Source organism: Pseudophryne corroboree, chromosome 5, assembly GCF_028390025.1.
Source record: "Pseudophryne corroboree isolate aPseCor3 chromosome 5, aPseCor3.hap2, whole genome shotgun sequence".
Taxonomy (NCBI): domain Eukaryota; kingdom Metazoa; phylum Chordata; class Amphibia; order Anura; family Myobatrachidae; genus Pseudophryne; species Pseudophryne corroboree.
In genome coordinates, this window is record NC_086448.1 from 825,128,475 (window position 1) to 825,147,485 (window position 19,011).

The 19,011-nt window shown below is 51.0% G+C and overlaps 1 pseudogene; it reads left to right on the forward strand.

Annotated features, from left to right (window-relative positions):
- Nucleotides 1-19,011, forward strand: part of LOC134928606 (kinesin-like protein KIF9) — a 372,888-nt pseudogene that overhangs the window by 201,719 nt on the left and 152,158 nt on the right.

Sequence of the window (19,011 nt, forward strand, 5' to 3'; positions counted from 1 at the left end):
TTACCCGTGATTCAAAATCCTTCCTTATTGTGTCAGCTCTTCCGGGCACAGTTCCTAACTGAGGCTTGGAGGAGGGTCATGGGGGGAGGAGCCAGTGCACACCAGATAGTCCTAAATCTTTCTTTAGATGTGCCCAGTCTACTGCGGAGCCGTCTATTCCCCATGGTCCTTACGGAGTCCCCAGCATCCACTACGGACTACGAGAAATAGATTTACCGGTGAGTAAAATCTTATTTTCTTCCAGTAGAAAAAGCAGAGGAGTTGTCATCTCTAGTCAGAGACATCCTAAAACCGGGACAGGTGTCGGTACATCAATGCACACGAGTCCTGGGAAAAATGGTAGCCTCGTACGAGGCAATTCCATTCGGAAGGTTCCACGCAAGGACTTTCCAGTGGGACCTGTTGGACAAATGGTCCGGGTCCCATCTCCAGATGCAACAGCGGATAACCCTGTCGGCAAGGACCAGGGTGTCGCTGCTGTGGTGGCTGCAGAGGGCTCATCTACTAGAGGGCAGCAGATTCGGAATACAGGACTGGGTCCTGGTGACCACGGATGCCAGCCTTCGGGGCTGGGGGGCAGTCACACAGGGAAGAAATTTCCAAGGACTGTGGTCAAATCAGGAGATTTCGCTGCACATAAATATTCTGGAGCTAAGGGCCATTTACAATGCCCTAAGTCAAGCAAGACCCCTGCTTCAGAACCGGCCGGTGCTGATCCAGTCAGACAACATCACGGCGGTCGCCCATGTAAACAGACAGGGCGGCACAAGAAGCAGGAGGGCAATGGCAGAAGCCACAAGGATTCTCCGATGGGCAGAGAATCATGTGCTAGCACTGACAGCAGTATTCATTCCGGGAGTGGACAACTGGGAAGCAGACTTCCTCAGCAGGCACGACCTCCACCCGGGAGAATGGGGACTTCATCCAGAAGTTTTCCGAATGCTGGTAAACCGTTGGGAAAAACCACAGGTGGACATGATGGCGTCCCGCCTCAACAAAAAGCTAAAAAGGAATTGCGCCAGGTCAAGGGACCCTCAGGCGATCGCTGTGGACGCTCTAGTGACACCGTGGGTGTACCAGTCGGTTTATGTGTTTCCTCCTCTGCCTCTCATACCCAAGGTACTGAGATTAATAAGAAGGCGAGGAGTGAGAACTATTCTCGTGGCTCCGGATTGGCCAAGAAGAGCTTGGAACCCGGAACTTCAAGAGATGCTTGCAGAGGACCCTTGGCCTCTACCGCTCAGACAAGACCTGCTGCAGCAGGGACCCTGTCTGTTCCAAGACTTACCGCGGCTGCGTTTGACGGCATGGCGGTTGAACGCCGGATCCTAAAGGAAAAAGGCATTCCGGAGGAAGTCATCCCTACCCTGATCAAAGCCAGGAAGGATGTCACCGCAAAGCATTATCACCGCATTTGGCGGAAGTATGTTGCTTGGTGTGGGGCCAAGAAGGCCCCAACGGAGGAATTTCAACTGGGTCGATTCCTACATTTCCTGCAAGCAGGTGTGACTTTGGGCCTCAAATTGGGGTCCATAAAAGTCCAGATCTCAGCCCTGTCGATTTTCTTCCAGAAAGAACTGGCTTCACTGCCTGAAGTTCAGACTTTTGTCAAGGGAGTTCTGCATATTCAGCCTCCTTTTGTGCCCCCAGTGGCACCTTGGGATCTCAATGTGGTCTTGGAGTTTCTAAAATCACATTGGTTTGAGGCACTTAAGACTGTGGATTTAAAATATCTCACGTGGAAAGTGGTTATGTTGTTGGCTCTGGCTTCGGCCAGACGTGTGTCAGAATTGGCGGCTTTGTCCTGTAAAAGCCCCTATCTGATTTTCCATATGGATAGGGCAGAGTTGAGGACTCGTCCTCACTTTCTCCCGAAGGTGGTATCAGCTTTTCACTTGAACCAACCTATTGTGGTGCCTGCGGCTACTAGGGACTTGGAGGACTCCAAGTTTCTGGACGTAGTCAGGGCCCTGAAAATATATGTTTCCAGGACGGCTGGAGTCAGGAAAACTGACTCGCTGTTTATCCTGTATGCACTCAACAAGCTGGGTGCTCCTGCTTCTAAGCAGACTATCGCGCGCTGGATTTGTAGCACCTGGAGTTCTCTCATTCGGTGCTGCAGAGTCATCCGCACTCTCCCGCCCGTTTGGGAGCTTTGGTATAATCCTCATGGTCCTTACGGAGTCCCCAGCATCCACTATGACGTTAGAGAAAATAAGAATTTACTCACCGGTAATTCTATTTCTCGTAGTCCGTAGTGGATGCTGGTCGCCCATCCCAAGTACGGATTGTCTGCAATACTTGTGAATAGTTATTGTTACACAAATCGGGTTGTTATTGCGAGCCATCTGTTCAGAGGCTCCTTTTGTTATCATACTGTTAACCGGGGTTCCTATCACGAGTTATATGGTGTGATTGGTGTGGCTGGTATGAGTCTTACCCGGGATTCAAAATCCTTCCTTATTGTGTCAGCTCTTTCGGGCACAGTGTCCTAACTGAGGCTTGGAGGAGGGTCATAGGGGGAGGAGCCAGTGCACACCAGGTAGTCCTAAATCTTTCTTAGAGTGCCCAGTCTCCTGCGGAGCCCGTCTATTCCCCATGGTCCTTACGGAGTCCCCAACATCCACTACGGACTACGAGAAATAGAATTACCGGTGAGTAAATTCTTATTTTTTAACGAAGTTAGTTACAGGTTATAGACTTTAGACGTGCGTTATAACCTGAACTGTGATTATTAATGTAAGCATGGCATGGGGGCCATTTTAACCATGCTTCCTGTTCAATCCTGTTTCTCTTTCAGTTTTGGAAGATCCTGTCCTACAACACTACACCAGAGGCGCAGGGGTGTTAGTGGGAATTTTGGATCAGGATTCATATCGTACTGGCCATGTACACTGCACTTCGGCCATATATATATATTTCTCTAACGTCCTAGTGGATGCTGGGGACTCCGTAAGGACTATGGGGAATAGACGGGCTCCGCAGGAGACTGGGCACTCTAAAGAAAGATTAGGTACTATATCTGGTGTGCACTGGCTCCTCCCTCTATGCCCCTCCTCCAGACCTCAGTTAGAATCTGTGCCCGGCCAGAGCAGAGGCACCTAGTGGGCTCTCCTGAGCCTGCTGGAAAAAGAAAGTATTTGTTAGGTTTTTTATTTTCAGTGAGCTTCTGCTGGCAACAGACTCACTGCTACGAGGGACTGAGGGGAGAGAAGCAAACCTGCCTGCAGCTAGGTTGCGCTTCTTAGGCTACTGGACACCATTAGCTCCAGAGGGATCGAACACAGGCAGCTGTCCTCGATCGTCCGTTCCCGGAGCCGCGCCGCCGTCCCCCTCGCAGAGCCAGAAGCACTGAAGTCCGGAGAAGACAGAAGACGTCGAAATCGGCTGCATGAAGACTCCTGTCTTCAATAAGGTAGCGCACAGCACCGCAGCTGTGCGCCATTGCTCCCACAGCACACCTCCAAACTCCGGTCACTGTAGGGTGCAGGGCGCTGGGGGGGGCGCCCTGGGCAGCAATTTGAGTACCTGTGCGTGTGCGGTGTGTCGGTACGTCAGTGTCGACATGTTTGATGAGGAAGGGTATGTGGAGGCGGAGCAGGTGAATATGGATGGGGTGTCGACGCCGTCGGCGCCGACACCGGATTGGATGGATATGTGGAAGGTGTTAAATGATAATGTAAACTCTTTACAAAAGAGGATGGACAAAGCTGAAGCATTGGGACAGTCAGGGTCTCACTCAGTGCCTGTTCCCACAGTACAGAGGCCGTCGGGTCTCATAAGCGTCCACTATCCCAGTTAGTCGACACAGATGTCGACACGGAGTCTGACTCCAGTGTCGACGATGATGAGGCAAAATTGCAGCCTAAAATGACTAAAGCCATCCGATACATGATTATAGCAATGAAGGATGTATTGCACATATCAGAGGAAAACCCTGTCCCTGACAAGAGGGTTTATATGTTTGGGGAGAAAAAACAAGAAGTGACTTTTCCCCCTTCACATGAATTAAATGAATTATGTGGAAAAGCCTGGGAATCCCCTGAAAGGAAGGTAATAATTCCCAAAAGATTACTTATGGTGTATCCTTTCCTGCCAATGGACAGGTTACGCTGGGAATCCTCCCCTAGGGTAGATAAGGCGTTAACGCGCTTATCTAAAAAGGTGGCTCTGCCGTCTCAGGATACGGCCCCCCTAAAGGATCCTGCGGATAGGAAGCAGGAAGCAATCCTGAAGTCTGTTTATACACACTCTGGTACTCTCCTGAGGCCAGCCATTGCTTCGGCATGGATGTGCAGCGCAGTAGCAGCAGGGTCAGATACTCTGTCGGAGGAGTTAGATACCCTGGACAGGGATACTATCTTGCTGACCCTGGGACATATCAAAGACGCTGTCCTATATATGCGGGATGCCCAGAGGGACATTTGCTCACTGAGTTCTAGGGTAAGCGCAATGTCCATTTCTGCCAGAAGGGTCTTATGGACTCGGCAATGGACAGGGGATGCTGATTCTAAAAGACATATGGAAGTTTTACCATATAAGGGTGAGGAATTGTTTGGGGACGGTCTCTCGGACCTGGTTTCCACAGCTACAGATGGGAAGTCAATATTCTTGCCGTATGTTTCCTCACAGCCTAAGAAAGCACCGTATTATCAAATACAGTCCTTTCGTCCCCAAAAGAGCAAAAAGGCCAGAGGTGCATCTTTCCTTGCCAGAGGTAGAGGAAGAGGAAAGAAGCTGCACCAGGCAGCCAGTCCCCAGGAACAAAAGTCCTCCCAGGCCTCCTCTAAATCTACCGCATGACGCTGGGGCTCCACAGGCGGAGCCAGGGGCGGTGGGGGCGCGTCTCAAGAATTTCAGCCACCAGTGGATATCTTCACGGGTGGATCCTTGGGCGATACAAATTGTGTCTCAGGGGTACAAGCTGGAGTTCGAAGAGACGCTTCCTCAACGTTTCCTGAAATCTGCCTTGCCGGCTTCCCCCAGGGAGAGGGAAGTAGTGCTGGCGGCAATTCACAAACTATATCTCCAGCAGGCGGTAGTAAAGGTCCCCCTACTTCAGCAGGGAAGGGGTACCTATTCCACTATGTTTGTGGTACCGAAACCGGACGGTTCGGTCAGGCCCATTTTGAATTTAAAGTCCCTGAACATTTACTTGAAAAGATTCAAGTTCAAAAAGGAATCGCTCAGAGCGGTCATTGCAAGCCTGGAAGAGGGGGACTTCATGGTGTCGCTGGACATCAAGGATGCTTACTTGCATGTCCCCATTTATCCTCCTCATCAGGAGTACCTCAGGTTTGTGGTACAGGACTGTCATTACCAATTCCAGACGTTACCGTTTGGCCTGTCCACGGTACCGAGAATATTTACCAAGGTGATGGCGGAGATGATGGTACTCCTTCGGAAGGAAGGAGTTACAGTTATCCCATACTTGGACACTCTCCTCATAAAGGCGAGGTCCAGGGAGCAGTTGCTGATCAACATAGCACACTCTCAGGACGTGTTGCGACAGCACGGCTGGATCCTGAATATTCCAAAGTCGCAGCTGATTCCTTCGACACGTCTGCCCTTCCTGGGCATGATTCTGGACACAGACCAGAAGAAGTTGTTTCTCCCGGAGGAGAAGGCTCAGGAGCTCGTGACTCTGGTCAGAGGCCTCCTAAAACCGAAACAGGTATCGGTGCATCACTGCACGCGAGTCCTGGGAAAGATGGTGGCGTCATACGAAGCCATTCCCTTCGGCAGGTTCCATGCGAGGATCTTTCAGTGGGATCTGCTGGACAAGTGGTCCGGATCGCATCTTCTGATGCATCGGATGATCACCCTGTCCCCCAGGGCCAGGGTGTCTCTTCTGTGGTGGCTGCAGAGTGCTCATCTACTCGAGGGTCGCAGGTTCGGCATACAGGACTGGGTCCTGGTGACCACGGATGCAAGCCTCCGTGGGTGGGGGGCAGTCACTCAGGGAAGAAACTTCCAAGGACTGTGGTCAAGTCAGGAGACTCGTCTGCACATCGTCTGCATATCCTGGAACTAAGGGCAATATACAACGCCCTGTGTCAAGCGGAGCCTATGCTCCGAGACCAACCAGTGCTGATCCAGTCGGACAACATCACTGCGGTCGCCCATGTAAACCGCCAGGGCGGCACAAGAAGCAGGGTGGCAATGGCGGAAGCCACCAGGATTCTTCGTTGGGCGGAGAATTACGTACAAGCACTGTCAGCAGTGTTCATTCCGGGAGTGGACATCTGGGAAGCAGACATCCTCAGCAGACACGACCTACACCCGGGAGAGTGGGAACTTCATCAAGAAGTCTTCTCGCAGATTGTAAATCGATGGGAACTGCCACAGGTGGACATGATGGCATCCCGTCTCAACAAAAAGCTAAAACGGTATTGCGCCAGGTCAAGGGACCCTCAGGCAATAGCTGTGGATGCTCTGGTAACGCCGTGGGTGTTCCAGTCAGTCTATGTGTTTCCTCCTCTGCCTCTCATACCCAAGGTGTTGAGAATCGTAAGAAAAAGAGGAGTGAGAACTATTCTCATTGTTCCAGATTGGCCAAGAAGAACTTGGTACCCGGAACTGCAAGAGATGCTCTCAGAGGACCCGTGGCCTCTGCCTCTCAGACAGGACCTGTTGCAACAGGGGCCCTGTCTGTTCCAAGACTTACCGCGGCTGCGTTTGACGGCATGGCGGTTGAACGCCGGATCCTAGCAGAAAAGGGCATTCCAGAGGAAGTTATTCCTACACTAATAAAGGCTAGGAAGGACGTGACAGCAAAGCATTATCACCGGATATGGCGAAAATATGTTGCTTGGTGTGAGGCCAGAAAGGCCCCTACAGAGGAATTCCAGCTTGGGCGATTCCTACACTTCCTGCAGTCAGGTGTGACTATGGGCCTAAAATTAGGGTCCATAAAGGTCCAGATTTCAGCCCTATCCATTTTCTTTCAAAAGGAACTGGCTTCACTGCCTGAGGTTCAGACATTTGTTAAAGGAGTGCTGCATATTCAGCCCCCTTTTGTGCCACCAGTGGCACCGTGGGATCTTAACGTAGTTTTAGATTTCCTGAAATCCCACTGGTTTGAGCCACTTAAGACAGTGGAGCTCAAGTATCTCACTTGGAAAGTGGTTATGTTGTTGGCCTTGGCTTCGGCTAGGCGTGTGTCAGAATTGGCGGCTTTATCTTATAAAAGCCCCTATCTGATTTTCCATGTAGACAGGGCTGAATTGCGGACCCGTCCGCAATTTCTGCCAAAGGTGGTGTCATCTTTTCATCTGAACCAACCTATTGTGGTGCCTGCGGCTACTCGTGACTTGGAGGACTCCAAGTTACTGGATGTAGTCCGGGCTTTGAAGATTTATGTTTCTAGAACGGCTGGAGTCAGAAAGACTGACTCGCTGTTTATACTGTATGCACCCAACAAGCTGGGTGCACCTGCTTCAAAGCAAACTATTGCTCGCTGGATCTGTAACACGATTCAGCAGGCTCATTCTGCGGCAGGATTGCCGCATCCAAGATCAGTAAAAGCCCATTCCACAAGGAAGGTGGGCTCTTCATGGGCGGCTGCCCGAGGGGTCTCGGCATTACAACTTTGCCGAGCAGCAACTTGGTCGGGTTAAAACACTTTTGCTAAGTTGTATAAGTTTGATACCCTGGCTAAGGAGGACCTTGAGTTTGCTCTTTCGGTGCTGCAGAGTCATCCGCACTCTCCCGCCCGTTTGGGAGCTTTGGTATAATCCCCATGGTCCTTACGGAGTCCCCAGCATCCACTAGGATGTTAGAGAAAATAAGAATTTACTCACCGGTAATTCTATTTCTCGTAGTCCATAGTGGATGCTGGGCGCCCGTCCCAAGTGCGGACTTTATGCAATACGTGTATATAGTTATTGCGTAATAAAGGGTTTTTTGTTATGAGCCACCTGTTGAGTGATGCTCAGTTTATGTTCATACTGTTAACTGGGTAAGTTATCACAAGTTGTACGGTTTGATTGGTATGGCTGGTTTGAGTTTTACCCTGGGTTCCAAATCCTTTCCTTGTAATGTCAGCTCTTCCGGGCACAGTTTCCTTAACTGAGGTCTGGAGGAGGGGCATAGAGGGAGGAGCCAGTGCACACCAGATAGAGTACTAATTCTTTCTTAAAGTGCCCAGTCTCCTGCGGAGCCCGTCTATTCCCCATGGTCCTTACGGAGTCCCCAGCATCCACTACGGACTACGAGAAATAGAATTACCGGTGAGTAAATTCTTATTATTACACACACCTAGTAACACTTTTACTGAGTCGTGCAAGTTGTCTGTCTTTGTATATTGTATTGTCTGTCTGCATAATGAGTAAGGCATCAGCAAAAGCAAAAAAGCAGTTTCACTTTAATGTCTGTAACAGTGTGTTACCGGATGGATCTACCACATGTACAGTATGTTTTGTGAATTCAGCTACAAATACAATTTCCGCTCCGGTCCCGAAGCCGGTTTCATCCCCGGATCCTCCATGGGCAATGCTAGCAGATGTAATGGCTGGGTTGCAATCAGAATTGTCCGCCGCTCGACACGAGCGGGAAGCGGCAAGATCTGATTCTCGGGTGAGACCGCCAGAACTACCGGAGGGATCTCAGCCTTTGCAAAGGTCCAAGTCCACTTTGGGTAGAAGGGATAAATTTCATTTGTCTTATGATTGACCAGTTTCTGCTATGTTGCATTCTGACTATTCTATGCCAGACCTCACTGCGCAAGATGAGGGCGAGGAGGGCGAATTAGACCAGCAGTCAGATAGTGAAGATTTTGACAGCCCAGGCATTGATAATCTCATCAGGGCGGTGCGTCAGTCTCTGAAGTTTACGGAGACTGAGGAGCCTCTCACAAATGATGAGGTGGTCTTTACTAAACGACACAGATCTCCAATGTGTTTTCCTGTTTCGGAATCTCTAGTAGAAACACGGAAGAATCCAGATAAACGGTTTTCTATACCTGGCCGATTTAAGTCTAGTTACCCGTTTCCAGAGTCTGTGACATCTACATGGGAGAATCTGCCAATGGTGGATTCGTCTGTGTCAAAACTTACAAAAAAATTAACCATACCAGTACCAACTGCTGTTACGCTTAAAGACCCTTCAGACCGGAAAATAGAAGCTATGCTAAAGTCCATGTATATAGCAGTAGGAGTGTTGCTTAGACTTGGGTTGGTTGGCATTTGGGTAACTAAGGCGCTAATTGTATGGATAACAGAACTCAAGTCTGTCCTACATGACGATCACCTTATATTTCTCGCTGATCAAATCTGGGAAGCTGCTGAGTATCTATGTACAGCTTCTACTGACGTCTGTCAGCTCACTTCTCGCCTTTCATCGTCGCCAGTTACGGCACGACGAGCACTCTGGCTGTGTTCTTGGCAAGCGGAGGCAGAGGTTAGGAGAGGTATAGAGGCGTTACCTTACGGTGGCGAGAAGTTGTTTGGTCCTGAATTGGACAAATGGATTTCTGAGGCCACGGGGGGAAAGTCTGTTTCTCCTTCATCCACTAGGGGCCACTGGAGCGCAGTTACAATGGGGAAATAGTAGGCAGTAACTGGGAGCTGGCACTTTAAAACTCTAACACTGTGGCTAGCTCCTCCCTTACTATGTTCCCCCTCCAAGCCAGTCTTAGTTTAGTGCCCAAGGAAGCTGGTTCACTCTTGGGACTTCTCTGAAGAATTTTTATTTTTTATTTTTCTTTCTTACACTCACAGACTGGCAGCTTTGCCATTGCCAGTCTGCACCGCGGGAAGCTGCCGACGGGGTCCCATCGCAGCTGCGTGCGACTCGGCATGGGCCCCGGCTGAAGGAAACACTGGCTCTCCGGAGCTGGCCGGACACCGCTGCGTGCGGCGCTTGTAGAGGCCGCTCCGTCGGCAGAAGATTCCGGCAGCATGGCAGCGGTAAGTATATGTGGCCGGACACCGCTGCGTGCGGCGCGTGTCGGGGCCACTCCATCAAGCAACAGCAGCAGCGGTGAGTAGAAAACTTTAGTTTGATCTGTGATGCTGAGCCATGAGAAGTGATCCCTGTAGCCTAGTGGGCTAATGCTGCGTATCACTAAGCAGATACACAGCCGTCGGAGACCTGGGTGCAGAACACACTCTGACCCAGCTCTGGTCTCCGGCAGCTCGCATCACCGCTCCCAGTTTATTTACAGCGCTCAGACCCCCCACTTCCCACGCGGCGCACTTCCTCCGCTCCCCCCGCAGACAGATCCCCGCTTAGCGCGGCTCATAGAGCCGGCGCGGGGATGTTCAGAAGCGCTCTGCAGTTTTAAATCTGGCGCCATAGCAGGGCGGGTGGAGCTTGATCCCGCTCTGTAGCGCCGGGAATAGCGCGCGCTGGCAGCCAGGTTACAACGCTGCAGCGCGGAGAAGGGGACAATACGAGGACACTGAGCTTTTTCAGTGGGGCAGGGGACAAACTAGAGTGGCATAGTTTGTGTATAGTGTACTACCTCTGCACAGTAACGTGCAGGATACATATAGCTGCTGTGGCTACTCTTCTCCCCGCCCCTCCCTCCCCTTCTGCCTATTGCTAAGCTAATCTTTGTTAGCACAGTGGTAAATACCCCTGTCCGTCATGTGGGAGGCTGGGGTTTGATTCCCAAATGGGGAGGTTTACTTTAGTGTGTGTATGGGGGAGGGTGACGGGTGCTGCCATGAGCTCCAAGGCAGCACAGAAAATGTTACAATGTCACAAGTGTTCTATAAAATTCACCCAGGGACAGTCTGATAATTCCCTTTTATGTGATGGGCTGTTTCACTGGCGAAATCAGTTGAAGTGGTCTCTAGGGCTGTACTCCCTTCCCAAGCCCCGTCCGTTAGTTCCCCTCCACAGGCTTCTACAAAGAGATTGCTAGCCTCTGTTACACGAATCTGACGATGATATGCCTCTATTACATGAGGCGGTGGTAGATATACAGGATATAGACATACAGGATACTGATGATCAGGCGTATGAGGACTCTGAACCAGTAGCTCAGGGTATAGAGGCTCTTATTACTGCTATTCGCTCAGTATTACAGGTGGAGGAGACTGAGCAGGACGCCTTACGCCCTTCAAGGTTTGGCACCAACCAATGCCTGCCGGTGACCTTTCCAGTTTCGGAGGAGCTAGATGCGCTCATAACAGCAGTCTGGAAACATCCAGACGCGAAGTTTCAGGTATCAAGGAAAATTTTATCTTCCTATCCTTTTCCCGCAGATAGCAGGAAGCGTTATGAGACCTCTCTCCGATTGTGGATCCTTCGGGGTCTCCTCTGCCGGTTCCTGGATCGACTTCGCTGAGGGACGTGTCGGATAGGAAGTTGGAATCCACCTTGACGACTATTTCCTCGGCGGCGGGTGTATTACATCGCCCGGCACAGGTAGGTTGTTGGGTCAACAAGGCGATGGAAGCTTGGGCGGAGTAATTGTCCTCTGGAATTCATGATGATTTGCCGGTGGATCAACTGATACAGTTGGCGGCACACATCCGTGAATCAGCCTTTAACTTTGCGAGGCTTCCAAGAACATCTGTATTCTCGGAGCTAGGATTTCCGCTTTAGCAATTTCGGCCCGCAGAGCTCTCTGGCTGAGGCAGTGGCAGGCGGTTACGGAGTCCAAAAGGGCAGCAGAAGCGTTGCCCTTTACGGGAGAGGTCCTGTTCGGTAAGGATCTGGATGCCTGGATTTCTCAAGCCACTGGAGGTAAGTCGACTTATCTTCCTTCTGCTGCTCCAGCCCCTCGCAGGCCATATAGGAGTCTCTCCTTTCGATCTTTTCGTGCCCCTTCCAGCAGGGGAGGAGTTTCCGCCTCCCTTGGCCATAGGGGTTGAGGCAGAGGTTCCACAGCCTCAACCCAGTCAGAGGTTAAGTCCTCCACCGCTACTACCGCATGACAGGCTTCCCTCCCACCTGGGAGACCGCAGGGTGGGAGCTCGTCGGTGGGACTTCAGGGCAACAGAGGAGTAGCCTTGCAGGCAGTGGTCCAGAAGATTCTTTCCACAAAGGTACTGATCCCTGTTCCCTCTCATCATCAGAAACGGGGCTATTACTCAAGCCTGTTTCTCGTACCGAAGCCGGACGGTTTGGTCAGGCCAATCCTGAACTTGAAGGATCTCTATCCGTATTTGAGGTTATTCAAGTTCAGGATGGAGTCGCTCAAGTCTGTTATTGCGGGGTTGGAGCAAAACGAGTTTCTGGCGTCCTTGGACATCAAGGATGCATACTTACATGTTCCCCTTTAGCCTCCTCATCAGGCTTTTCTCCGGTTCGCGATACAGGATGCTCATTTCCAGTTCCAGGCCCTTCCGATCGGTCTCTCGTGTGCTCCCAGAGTGTTCACAAAGGTCATGGCGGTCATGATGGCCCTATTTCGGAAGCAGGGTGTGACGATTGTTCCCTATCTGGACGATCTGTTACTTCAGAATATCCGGATAAGCAGAAGCCTCAGATTCGGCATGGGTGGATCCTGAACTTCCCGAAGTCTCACTTATGCCCCTTATAACGGTTGCTGTTTTTGGGGATGATTCTTGACACGGGCCGTCAGAAGGCTTTCCTTCCTCAGGACAAGATCCTGTCTCTGCAGACGCTGTTAAGGTCGGTACTTCGACACCGTCGGGTGTCAGTGTATCTGTGCATTCGCCCTCTGGGAAAGATGGTAGCGGCTTTCGAAGCTCTCCCGTACGGTCGCTTCCGCTCTCGACCGTTCCAGCTGCGTCTTCTACATCAGTGATCAGGATCTCATCTATTTCTTCATCAGCGGGTGACGCTATCTCCAAAGGCACGGTCGTCGCTTCTCTGGTGGCTCCAGTCGGCGCATCTGTTGGAAGGAAGGCGGTTCGGCGTTGGGATTGGACTGGGGGACAGTGACCCTCGAACATCGGTTTCAGGGGCGCTGGTCGATTCACAAATTCTCTCTCCCCATAAACATTCTCGAACTACGGGCGGTATAAAACGCCCTACTTTAGGCACATCACCTGCTGCGTGATCGAGCGGTCAGAGTTCAGTCCGACAACGCCGCAATGGTAGCGTTCATCAACCGTCAGGGCGGCACTCGCAGCCGTGCGGCGATGAGAGAGGTCACCAACATCCTTCTCTGAGTGGAGGAGTATGCTCTGTCCTTCTCGGCGATATTTATCCCCGGAGTGGACAATTGTGAAACCGATTACCTCAGCCGACACGAGGACATGCACCCGGGAGAGTGGTCACTCCATCCCCAGGTGTTTTGTCAGCTGGTCCTCCGGTGGGGAAAACCACAGATCGACCTCGTGGTACCCGCCTGAACCATCCGCTGCCTCAGTATTACTCTTGAAAGAGGGACCCGGCGGCGGCGGCCGTGGATGCCCTCACGGCTCCTTGGAATTTCCAGTTTGTTTACCTCTTTCCTCCTTTCCCGTTGTTGCCTCGGGTTCTGCAATGTATCAAGAGAGCCAACGTTCTGGTCCTCCTGGTGGCTCCAGTTTGACCACGCAGGGCTTGGTACTCCACCCTACACCTGTTATCAGTAGCCGAGCCTTGGCCCCTGCCACTGCGGGACAGTCTACTACAACAGGGTCCTTTTCTTTATCCAGACTTACGCAGGCTACGTTTGACGGCGTGGCTGTTAAAAAGGCCATCTTGAAAAGGAAGGGTTTTCCTCGTACGGTTATACCTGCTAGGCTTCAGGCTAGAAAGTCAGTCATATCGTCTCACTACTACGCATTTGGAAGACTTAAGTAGCCTGGTGTGAACGTCGACCGTTTTCTCCTTCAGTTTTTCGCTTGGCCCGCCTTCTCAGTTTTTTGCAGGCGGGTTTCTCGGCAGGCTTAAGACTGGGTTCACTAAAGGTGCAGGTCTCTGCTCTTTTGGTTTTCTTCCAGAAAAAGTCAGCCTTGCTGCCGGAAGTTCAGACTTTCTTTCAGGGTGTTTCTACGGATACAGCCTCCCTTTCGCCCTCCAACAGCACCATGGGACCTCAATCTGGTACTCTTTTCTCTAACGTCCTAAGTGGATGCTGGGACTCCGTAAGGACCATGGGGAATAGCGGCTCCGCAGGAGACTGGGCACAAAAGTAAAAGCTTGAACTAGCTGGTGTGCACTGGCTCCTCCCCCTATGACCCTCCTCCAAGCCTCAGTTAGATTCTTGTGCCCGAACGAGAAGGGTGCATGCTAGGTGGCTCTCCTGAGCTGCTTAGAGTAAAAGTTTATTTTAGGTTTTTTATTTTCAGTGAGTCCTGCTGGCAACAGGCTCACTGCATCGTGGGACTAAGGGGAGAAGAAGCGAACTCACCTGCGTGCAGAGTGGATTGGGCTTCTTAGGCTACTGGACATTAGCTCCAGAGGGACGATCACAGGTTCAGCCTGGATGGGTCCCGGAGCCGCGCCGCCGGCCCCCTTACAGAGCCAGAAGAACGAAGAGGTCCGGTGAAATCGGCGGCAGAAGACGTTCCTGTCTTCAACTAAGGTAGCGCACAGCACTGCAGCTGTGCGCCATTGCTCTCAGCACACTTCACACTCCGGTCACTGAGGGTGCAGGGCGCTGGGGGGGAGCGCCCTGAGACGCAATAAAAACTGAAATACCTTAGGATGGCAAAAGAAATACATCACATATAGCTCCTGGGCTATATGGATGTATTTAACCCCTGCCAGTTTTCCAGAAAAAAGCGGGAGATAAGGCCGTCGTGAAGGGGCGGAGCCTATCTCCTCAGCACACAAGCGCCATTTTCCCTCACAGTTCCGCTGGAAGGACGGCTCCCTGACTCTCCCCTGCAGTCCCTACAGAATCAGGGTAAAAACGAGAGAGGGGGGGCACTATTGGCAGCTAAATTATAAAAACGTAATGTCCAGTAGGGCCACACGTTACATGATCACGGCAATGAAGGAGGCATTGAACATTTCTGACACTACAAGTACCACAAAGAAGGGTATTATGTGGGGAGTAAAAAAACTACCAGTAGCTTTTCCTGAGTCAGATGAATTAAATGAGGTGTGTGATAAAGCGTGGGTTTCCCCCGATAAAAAAGTGCTAATTTCTAATAAATTATTGGCACTATACCCTTTCCCGCCAGAGGTTAGGGCGCGTTGGGAAACACCCCCTAGAGTAGATAAAGCGCTCACACGTTTATCTAAACAAGTAGCGTTACCGTCTCCTGATACGGCCGCCCTCAAAGAACCAGCGGATAGAAGGCTGGAAAATATCCTGAGGGGTATATACACACATACTGGTGTTATACTGCGACCAGCAATCGCCTCAGCCTGGATGTGCAGTGCTGGAGTGGCGTGGTCGGATTCCCTGACTGAAAATATTGATACCCTGGATAGGGACAGTATATTACTAACTATAGAGCATTTGAAGGATGCATTACTATATATGCGTGATGCACAGAGGGATATTTGCACCCTGGCATCAAGAGTGAGTGCTATGTCCATTTCTGCCAGAAGAGCGTTATGGACGCGACAGTGGTCAGGGGATGCGGATTCCAAACGACATATGGAAGTATTGCCGTATAAAGGGGAGGAGTTATTTGGGGCCGGTCTATCGGACCTGGTGGCCACGGCAACGGCCGGAAAGTCCACCTTTTTACCCCAGGTCACCTCTCAGCAGAAAAAGACACCGTCTTTTCAAACTCAGTCCTTTCGTTCCCATAAGTACAAGCGGGCAAAAGGCCACTCATTTCTGCCCCGGGGCAGAGGAAGAGGAAAAAGACTGCACCAGGCAGCCTCTTCCCAGGAGCAGAAGCCCTCCTCTGCTTCTGCCAAGTCTTCAGCATGACGCTGGGGCTTTACAAGCGGACTCGGACACGGTGGGGGCCCGTCTCAAAAATTTCAACGCGCAGTGGGCTCACTCGCAAGTGGACCCCTGGATTCTGCAGGTAGTATCACAGGGGTACAAACTGGAATTCGAGACGTCTCCCCCTCGCCGGTTCCTGAAGTCTGCTCTACCAAAGTCTCCCTCCGACAGGGAGGCAGTTTTGGAAGCCATTCACAAGCTGTATTCCCAGCAGGTGATAATCAAGGTACCTCTCCTACAACAGGGAAAGGGGTATTATTCCACGCTGTTTGTGGTACCGAAGCCGGACGGCTCGGTGAGACCAATTTTAAATCTAAAATCCTTGAACACTTACATAAAGAGGTTCAAATTCAAGATGGAGTCACTCAGAGCAGTGATAGCAAACCTGGAAGAAGGGGACTATATGGTGTCTCTGGACATCAAAGATGCTTATCTCCACGTCCCAATCTACCCTTCTCACCAAGGGTACCTCAGGTTTGTAGTACAAAACTGTCATTATCAGTTTCAGACGCTGCCGTTTGGGTTGTCCACGGCACCTCGGGTCTTTACCAAGGTAATGGCCGAAATGATGATTCTTCTTCGAAGAAAAGGCGTTTTAATTATCCCTTACTTGGACGATCTCCTGATAAGGGCAAGGTCCAGGGAACAGTTAGAAGTCGGAGTAGCACTATCTCAGTTAGTGTTACGTCAGCACGGGTGGATTCTAAATATTCCAAAATCGCAGCTGATTCCAACAACACGTCTCCTGTTCCTAGGAATGATTCTGGACACAGTCCAGAAAAAGGTGTTTCTCCCAGAGGAGAAGGCCAGGGAGTTATCCGAGCTAGTCAGGAATCTCCTAAAACCAGGCCAGGTGTCAGTGCATCAGTGCACGAGGGTCCTGGGAAAAATGGTGGCTTCTTACGAAGCGATTCCATTCGGAAGATTCCATGCAAGTACGTTTCAGTGGGATCTTCTGGACAAATGGTCCGGATCGCATCTTCAGATGCATCAGCGGATAACCCTGTCGCCAAGGACAAGGGTGTCTCTTCTGTGGTGGCTGCAGAGTGCTCATCTACTAGAGGGCCGCAGATTCGGCATTCAGGATTGGATCCTGGTGACCACGGATGCCAGCCTGAGAGGCTGGGGAGCAGTCACACAGGGACGAAATTTCCAGGGCTTGTGGTCAAGCATGGAAACATCTCTTCATATAAACATTCTGGAACTAAGGGCCATTTACAATGCCCTAAGTCAAGCAAAACCCCTGCTTCAGGGTCAGGCGGTATTGATCCAATCGGACAACATCACGTCAGTCGCCCACGTAAACAGACAGGGCGGCACGAGAAGCAGGAGGGCGATGGCAGAAGCTGCAAGGATTCTTCGCTGGGCGGAGAATCATGTGATAGCACTGTCAGCAGTGTTCATTCCGGGAGTGGACAACTGGGAAGCGGACTTCCTCAGCAGACACGACCTTCACCCGGGGGAGTGGGGACTTCATCCAGAAGTCTTCCAAGAGATGGTAAACCGTTGGGAAAAACCAAAGGTGGACATGATGGCGTCCCGTCTCAACAAAAAACTAGACAGATATTGCGCCAGGTCAAGGGACCCTCAGGCAATAGCGGTGGACGCTCTGGTAACACCATGGGTGTACCAGTCAGTGTATGTGTTCCCTCCTCTGCCTCTCATACCAAAAGTACTGAGAATCATAAAAAGGAGAGGAGTAAGAACTATACTCGTGGCTCCGGATTGGCCAAGAAGGACTTGGTACCCGGAACTTCAAGAGATGCTCACGGAGGAACCGTGGCCTCTACCTCTAAGAAAGGACCTGCTCCAGCAGGGGCCTTGTCTGTTCCAAGACTTACCGCGGCTGCGTTTGACGGCATGGCGGTTGAACGCCGGATCCTGAAGGAAAAAGGCATTTCAGAAGAAGTCATCCCTACCCTGATAAAGGCCAGGAAGGATGTAACCGCAAAACATTATCACCGCATTTGGCGAAAATATGTTGCGTGGTGTGAGGCCAAAGAGGCCCCTACAGAGGAATTTCAACTGGGTCGCTTCCTACATTTCCTGCAAACAGGACTGTCTATGGGCCTAAAATTAGGGTCCATTAAGGTTCAAATTTCGGCCCTGTCGATTTTCTTCCAAAAAGAACTAGCTTCAGTCTCTGAAGTCCAGACGTTTGTCAAAGGGGTACTGCATATACAGCCTCCTTTTGTGGCCCCGGTGGCACCTTGGGATCTCAATGTGGTTTTGGGGTTCCTAAAATCACATTGGTTTGAACCACTCACCACTGTGGAATTAAAATATCTCACATGGAAGGTGGTAATGCTGTTAGCCCTGGCTTCAGCCAGGCGTGTCTCAGAATTGGCGGCTTTATCTTATAAAAGCCCTTACCTGATTTTTCACACGGATAGGGCAGAATTGAGGACTCGTCCTCAATTTCTCCCAAAGGTCGTTTCAGCGTTTCACGTGAACCAGCCTATTGTGGTGCCTGCGGCTACTAGGGACTTGGAGGACTCCAAGTTACTGGACGTAGTCAGGGCCCTGAAAATATATATTTCCAGGACGTCTGGAGTCAGGAAATCTGACTCGCTGTTTATCCTGTATGCACCCAACAAGCTGGGTGCTCCTGCTTCTAAGCAGACTAATGCTCGTTGGATTTGTAGTACAATTCAGCTTGCACATTCTGTGGCAGGCCTGCCACAGCCAAAATCTGTAAAAGCCCATTCCACAAGGAAGGTGGGCTCATCTTGGGCGGCTGCCCGAGGGGTCTCGGCTTTACAACTTTGCCGAGCAGCTACTTGGTCAGGGGCAAACACGTTTGCTAAATTCTACAAATTTGATACCCTGGCTGAGGAGGACCTGGAGTTCTCTCATTCGGTGCTGCAGAGTCATCCGCACTCTCCCGCCCGTTTGGGAGCTTTGGTATAATCCCCATGGTCCTTACGGAGTCCCAGCATCCACTTAGGACGTTAGAGAAAATAAGAATTTACTTACCGATAATTCTAATTCTCATAGTCCGTAGTGGATGCTGGGCGCCCATCCCAAGTGCGGATTGTCTGCAATACTTGTACATAGTTATTGTTACAAAAATCGGGTTATTATTGTTGTGAGCCATCTTTTCAGAGGCTCCTTCGTTTATCATACTGTTAACTGGGTTCAGATCACAGGTTGTACGGTGTGATTGGTGTGGCTGGTATGAGTCTTACCCGGGATTCAAGATCCTTCCTTATTATGTACGCTCGTCCGGGCACAGTATCCTAACTGAGGCT